At 40.1% G+C, this 7,085-nt stretch overlaps 1 pseudogene; it reads left to right on the top strand.

The window, feature by feature from the left end:
- The first annotated feature begins 6,751 nt into the window (after positions 1-6,751).
- On the top strand, positions 6,752-6,851 carry LOC127098697 (uncharacterized; annotated as a pseudogene).
- The last annotated feature ends 234 nt before the right edge of the window (positions 6,852-7,085 follow it).

Here is a 7,085-nt window from a genome sequence, read left to right as displayed (position 1 = left end):
TCCTTAACGTTCACCTAGTCTGAAGGGCGTTACGCTCGTTACAGGTGCATGACGGGCGTAACAGGTTCTTAGTGTGACGTCCGTGACAGAATGTGTGACGCTCGTCACACTGTCTGTTTGGCCAATGTTCAGCTAGCGTCCTTCAGGTAAGTTATTATATATTGTTATTTTTTTGTTTGTTTTCTACTGAATGATTTATTCTGCAATTTAATTTCTCCTGCATGCTTATTTTACTTTGTATAATAATAAGTCATAGGTAGCAACAGTAGAGAACATAATAGCTATTGCATAATAAAATTAAATAAATAACTTCAATAAAATGATCATAATGTAACATTGGAAAGAAGAACAAAAGAAATGCGAAAAGGAAACAAATGCGAACATGAATTCAAATAACATTAATGAATAATCTAGCTTAAAACTAAATAACTAAGAAAAACAAATAAATACTATCCATCTGCACGATCTCTGGCCGGAGGAGCAAAAGAGTTAACACGATGTAGCAACTCGTGAAACTGATTTGTCATACTGCTCATGTATCCTAGAACTTCGTGTCTCATGTCAGTAAATTCCTCTCTGAGGGCGCCTTGTTCTGACATCAAAGCTTCAATGGCGGTGTTATAATCAGTTCCGGGCATATGATGCCGGAGGTCGGATACTGCTGATTCTTCGGTCTGAACAGGCTGAGGAGGAGGGTCAATATCATAATAGCCAGATGGTGTCTGAGGGTCAGATTCAGCATGAGGGATCTGGTCATCATAAGTCTCATAGTCATCACAAATCTCATAGTCCTGGATGGATTCAGTGGATCTAGCCGGAGAGGGGGTTTCGTTCAGGTTGTAGAGCCAGTTACTGCGGTTATGAACACTAGTCCTAGGATCGGGCATGGTGAAAAGGCAAAGAACTTGGTTATCAATAATAAGCTCAAACTCGTCAGACCCTAGGTTTGCTATAAACATAGTGTTGAAGAGGAAGGGTATACTCATAGTAGTAATGCCACAAAAAGGGCTTAGGTCAAGCATAGGCTGACGTAATCCAATAACATTACCTATCATAGTTATCAAACCGCCTATTCGGATTGGTGCTCGCTCATCCTGGGTAAGGTGGTCCAAATTAGCTAACATAAAAGTGGCACCGTTTACTGGACGGTTCTGGGAAGCACAAAATATGATGAAGAGTTCATCACGTGAAACTGAAGTACCATTTGGCTTCTTCCCAAATAAAGTGTGGGTCAGGATCTTATGGAAATAGCGAAAGGCCGGGTTGTGTATGTTTCCAGAGAGAAACTCATGTTCCTCGGACTCGTCATTTCCAGTCAACTTACCCCAAAAGTGTTCAAGTTCTCTATATTCAAAAAGTTCTTCCTGGCTTACTGTGAATGTGTCAAAGGAGGTAGGAAAACCCAAAAGGTTGGTAAAGTCTCTAATATTAAATTGGTACTCCATGTTGAACATTCTGAACTGGATAAAACCTCTGCTAATTCCTTTTCCATGGCTGGGTAGATAGATTAATGAGCTAAGGAATTCTAGTGTGAGTCTCCGGTAGGTGGTGAAATGTCTTAGGATAGGGGATGTCTCCCATCCTATCTGATTCAGCAAATACAGGACACTTTATCTCAGTCCAAGGGCAGTCATAGCCCAATCATCAGCATATAAACTAGGTAGCATCTCTCTAGTGGCTAGTTCTTCAAACTTTTGTTTCTGAGCCATTCCTCTGAATTTGATACCCATACGATCAATATGTCCCATCTGGTTAGTGTTAGCTAGAGAAAAGAAAACATGAGTTTTAGTCAGGATTTGGCCAAATGCCGAAAGAAGAAATAAAAGTTATTATTAAATTAAAATGAATTAGGAATGAATACTAAACAGAAATTAAAAGAATAATTAAGGAAGAAATAGGAAGATAATAATAATATATAAGGAAATAATAAAATAATTGTGGGTTGTCTCCCACTAAGCGCTTTGTTTAAATGTCGCAAGCTCGACAAAGAAACTGTTAAATATAATCTATTAATCCTGGAGGCGTTTCGTCTAAGTGTAGGATTTGCGAATCTCCATTGGTTTCCGCATAGTGATAGTGTTTTAGACGTTGCCCGTTTACGGTGAACGGTTATGTGGATTTGCCTTTAATTTCTATCGCTCCACTGGGAAAGATGTTAGTGATATGAAAAGGTCCTGACCATCTGGATCGTAGTTTTCTCGGGAATAACTTTAGTCTAGAGTTAAATAAAAGGACTGCGTCGCCTTGCTTGAAGATTTTCCTTGATATACGCTTGTCATGCCATTGTTTTGTTCTTTCTTTGTAGATTCTGGCATTTTCATAGGCGTCTCTTCTGAGTTCCTCTAATTCGTTTATGTCAAGGATTCTCTTTTCACCGGCGGCTTTATAGTTTAGATTCAGATTTCTAATAGCCCAATAGGCTTTATGTTCTAATTCTACCGGGAGATGGCAGGATTTTCCATATATGAGCTTAAATGGGGTCGTCCCTATGGGGGTTTTATAAGCAGTTCGGTATGCCCACAAAGCTTCTGGTAATTTCAATGACCAATCTTTCCTTGAAGTGGCGACTGTTTTTTCTAGTATTTGCTTGATTTCTCTGTTAGATACTTCCACTTGTCCACTGGTCTGAGGGTGGTAAGGTGTCGCTATCCTATGTCTCACGCCATATTTAAATAATAATTTTTCGAGTACCTTGGATATAAAGTGCGATCCACCATCACTGACTACTATTCTTGGGATGCCAAATCTCGGAAATATTATATTCTTAAAGAGTCTAGTTACTACTCGGGTGTCATTTGTTGGAGAAGTTATAGCTTCGATCCATTTTGATACGTAGTCAACTGCCACGAGTATGTATTTGTTACCGAAAGAGGATGGAAAAGGTCCCATGAAGTCTATTCCCCACACGTCGAAGATCTCTACTTCCAAAATACCTTTTTGTGGCATCTCGTCACGTCTAGATATGTTTCCCGTGCGTTGACATCTGTCACATTCCTTAATAGCCGCATGTACGTCCTTCCATATAGTTGGCCAATAAAAGCCGGCTTGTAGGATTTTAGAGCAGGTCTTGGATGTACTTGTGTGTCCACCATAAGGAGCGGAGTGGCAGTGTTGGATTATATTTTCTACCTCTTCTTCGGGTATACATCGACGGAAAATACCATCGGGGCCCCTTTTGAAAAGTAGGGGATCATCCCAGTAATAGTGTTTTATATTGTAGAAGAATCGTTTCTTCTGCTGGTAGGATAAAGTGGGCGGAATTATTCCGGCAGCTAAATAATTGACAAGATCAGCGTACCATGGTGTGACAGATATAGCTAAGGTGGTTTCTGCTTGCGTGTCGGAGTTGTTCTCTCCCAAAGTAGCTATAAGTTTATCGTACGAGAAATCATCGTTAATTGAGGTTCTTTCCGGTTCAAGGTTCTCAAGTCTAGAGAGGTGGTCTGCTACTACGTTTTCAGTTCCTTTCTTGTCTTTGATTTCTAAATCGAACTCTTGTAGCAACAAGATCCATCTTAGGAGTCTAGGTTTAGCATCCTTTTTTGTTAAAAGGTACTTGATAGCAGCGTGATCAGTGTAAACTATTATTTTGGCTCCGACCAAGTAAGAACGAAATTTATCTAGCGCAAATACAACTGCTAGGAGTTCTTTCTCGGTAGTGGCGTAATTCATTTGCGCTTCATCCAGGGTTCTGCTTGCGTAATATATAACGTGAAGCTTTTTATCCTTTCGTTGTCCTAAAACAGCACCTACAGCATAATCGCTGGCATCACACATTATTTCGAATGGTTCATTCCAGTCGGGTGTCTGCATTATGGGTGCGGAGATCAATGCTTGCTTAAGCGCTTGAAATGCTTTTCAACAGTTATCGTCGAATATGAAATCAACATCTTTCATCAATAGTCCGGTTAAAGGTTTAGTTATCTTAGAGAAGTCTTTGATGAATCGTCGGTAAAAACCGGCGTGTCCTAAGAAGCTTCGTACTTCTCTCACAGTTTTCGGGGGTTGAAGGTTTTCGATTACCTCTATTTTGGCTTTGTCTACTTCAATTCCTCTGTTCGAGATGATGTGTCCTAAAACAATTCCTTCTTGTACCAAAAAATGGCACTTCTCCCAGTTAAGTACTAAGTTTAATTTCACACATCGCTCAAGAACTCTTTCTAGGTTTTCAAGGCATTCTTCAAAACTTTGTCCGTATACGGAAAAGTCATCCATAAATACTTCCATGATGTTTTCGAGAAAGTCGGCGAAAATTGCCATCATGCATCTTTGAAAGGTTGCAGGAGCATTACACAGGCCAAACGGCATTCGTCTATAAGCGAAGGTACCAAAAGGGCACGTGAACGTTGTCTTTTCTTGGTCATCAGGGTGAATTGGTATTTGGAAGAAGCCTGAATAACCGTCTAGATAACAGAAATGTGAATGTTTTGCTAATCGTTCTAACATCTGGTCAATGAATGGTAAAGGGAAATGATCTTTTCGGGTTGCTTTGTTTAGTTTCCTATAGTCAATGCACATTCTCCATCCCGATTCGATTCGTTTAGTTATAGTTTCCCCTTTTTCGTTTTCAATAACGGTTATGCCTCCTTTCTTTGGTACTACGTGTACAGGACTAACCCATTTGCTATCAGATATAGGATATATAATACCTGCTTCTAATAACTTGGTTATTTCCTTCTTTACTACCTCACTCAGGATCGGATTTAGTCTCCTCTGGTGTTCCCTAGAGGTTTTACAGTCTTCTTCTAACATGATGCGGTGCATACAAATAGAAGGACTTATTCCTTTAAGATCGGTGATGTGGTAACCTAGTGCGGTTGGATACTTTCTTAAGATATGTAGGAGTTTTTCTGTTTCGAGTCTTCCTAGGTCTGCATTAACTATCACAGGTCGTTCGAGTTCTAAATCTAGGAATTCATATCTCAGATTTTTGGGAAGTGTTTTCAGGTCAAGGGTTGGTTTGTTTAGACATTGCGTGGGGTCCGGTGTTATTGCTAAACATTGGTTAGATTTGTCTTTTAAAAGATAGTCTGATGATTTGTCTTCTCCTAACTCTGCTTCTTTTATGCATTCATCGATGATATCCATGAAGTAACATGTATCTTCTATTGCAGGTGCTTTCAAGAATTGGGAAAGAATGAACTCAATTTTCTCTTCACCTACTTCGAAGGTGAGTCGTCCTCGTTTTACGTCTATGATTGCACCGGCAGTTGCTAAAAACGGTCTTCCCAGTATAATGGGTGTAATATCATCTTCTCTAATGTCCATAATTGTAAAATCAGTTGGAATGTAGAATTGACCTATGCGTACGGGAACGTTTTCAAGAATTCCTACAGGATATTTTATGGAACGATCTGCTAGTTGCACAGACATTTTGGTTGGTCTTAATTCTCCCATTTCCAGTTTCTTACATATGGATAAAGGCATAACGCTAATTCCGGCTCCTAAATCGCATAAGGCTTTGTCGATGACAAATTTTCCTATGTGACAGGGTATAGAGAAACTACCCGGATCCTTGAGTTTAGGAGGCATGTTTTGGATTATAGCGCTACATTCGGCAGGGAGTGTAACGGTTTCGCTATCTTCAAGTTTCCTCTTATTAGAAAGAATTTCTTTTAAGAATTTAGCATAGGAGGGCATCTGCGTAATAGCTTCGGTGAACGGAATTGTAACGTTTAATTGTTTAAGGAGATCAACAAATTTTCTAAATTGGCCCGCATCTTTGGTTTTAACAAGCCTTTGAGGGTAAGGGATAGGTGGTTTGTAAGGTGGTGAAGGTACATAAGGTTCCTTCTTTTCTAGGGTTTCCTTATTACTCTCTTCCTTTTCCTTAGGTTCACTTTCCTCAGTTGATTTCTTAGGGTTTTGGTTTTCTATCCTTGGATCAGACGGTCCTTCCACTTCCGTTCCACTTCTTAATATAATTGCATGAGCGTGGCTTCTCGGGTTAGGTTGGGGCTGTCCAGGGAATGTACCAGTTGGGGCAGCAGTAGGTGCTTGTTGTTGGGCTACTTGTGATATTTGTGTTTCCAGCATTTTGTTATGGGTAGCCAAGGCATCTACTTTGCTTGCTAGTTGTTTAAGTTGTTCGCCAGTGTGTACATTCTGGTTTAAAAAATCTTTATTGGTTTGTTGTTGGGAAGCTATAAAGTTTTCCATCATGATTTCCAAGTTAGATTTCCTAGGGGTGTTATTGTTAGGCATGGATGGGTTCGGTTTCGGATATCCCGGAGGTATAGATGGGGTTTGATTTTGAGACTGTCCAGGTGCGTACAAAGCATTATTACTCTTATATGAAAAGTTTGGATGGTTCTTCCAATTTGAGTTATAGGTATTCGAGTAGGGGCTTCCTTGAGCATAGTTTACTTGCTCTGCTTGGATTCCTGTCAAGAGTTGACAATCCGTAGGAGTGTGACCTTGGATTCCACAGACCTCGCAATTCTGAGTTATAGCAACCACGGCGGCTGGAGGTGATACATTTAAACTTTCAATTTTCTGGACCAAAGCATCCACTTTTGCATTAACGTGATCAAGGTTACTTATCTCGTACATGCCAGTTTTCGTTTGAGGTTTTTCCACCATTGTTCGTTCGGTTCCCCACTGATAGTGGTTTTGGGCCATGCTTTCGATAAGCTGGTAAGCATCAGCATAAGGTTTGTTCATTAGTGCACCACCTGCAGCGGCGTCTATTGTTAACCTTGTGTTGTACAAGAGACCATTATAAAATGTGTGAATTACTAACCAGTCTTCCAAACCATGGTGTGGGCAAAGTCTCATCATGTCTTTGTATCTTTCCCATGCTTCGAAAAGAGACTCGTTGTCTTTCTGTTTAAATCCGTTTATCTGAGCTCTTAACATAGCTGTTTTGCTTGGCGGAAAGTATCGGGCAAGAAAAACTTTCTTCAACTCGTTCCATGTGGTGACTGAGTTGGAAGGAAGAGATTGAAGCCATCTTCTAGCGCTATCTCTTAATAAGAAAGGAAAAATACGAAGTCGAATTGCCTCTGAAGTGACACCATTAGCTTTAACAGTATCAGCGTATTGGACAAATACGGATAAATGAAGGTTTGGATCCTCGGTAGGAT

The sequence above is a fragment of the Lathyrus oleraceus genome, chromosome 6, assembly GCF_024323335.1.
Source record: "Lathyrus oleraceus cultivar Zhongwan6 chromosome 6, CAAS_Psat_ZW6_1.0, whole genome shotgun sequence".
Lineage (NCBI taxonomy): Eukaryota > Viridiplantae > Streptophyta > Magnoliopsida > Fabales > Fabaceae > Lathyrus > Lathyrus oleraceus.
This window is presented reverse-complemented; position numbering and strand designations above follow the sequence as displayed.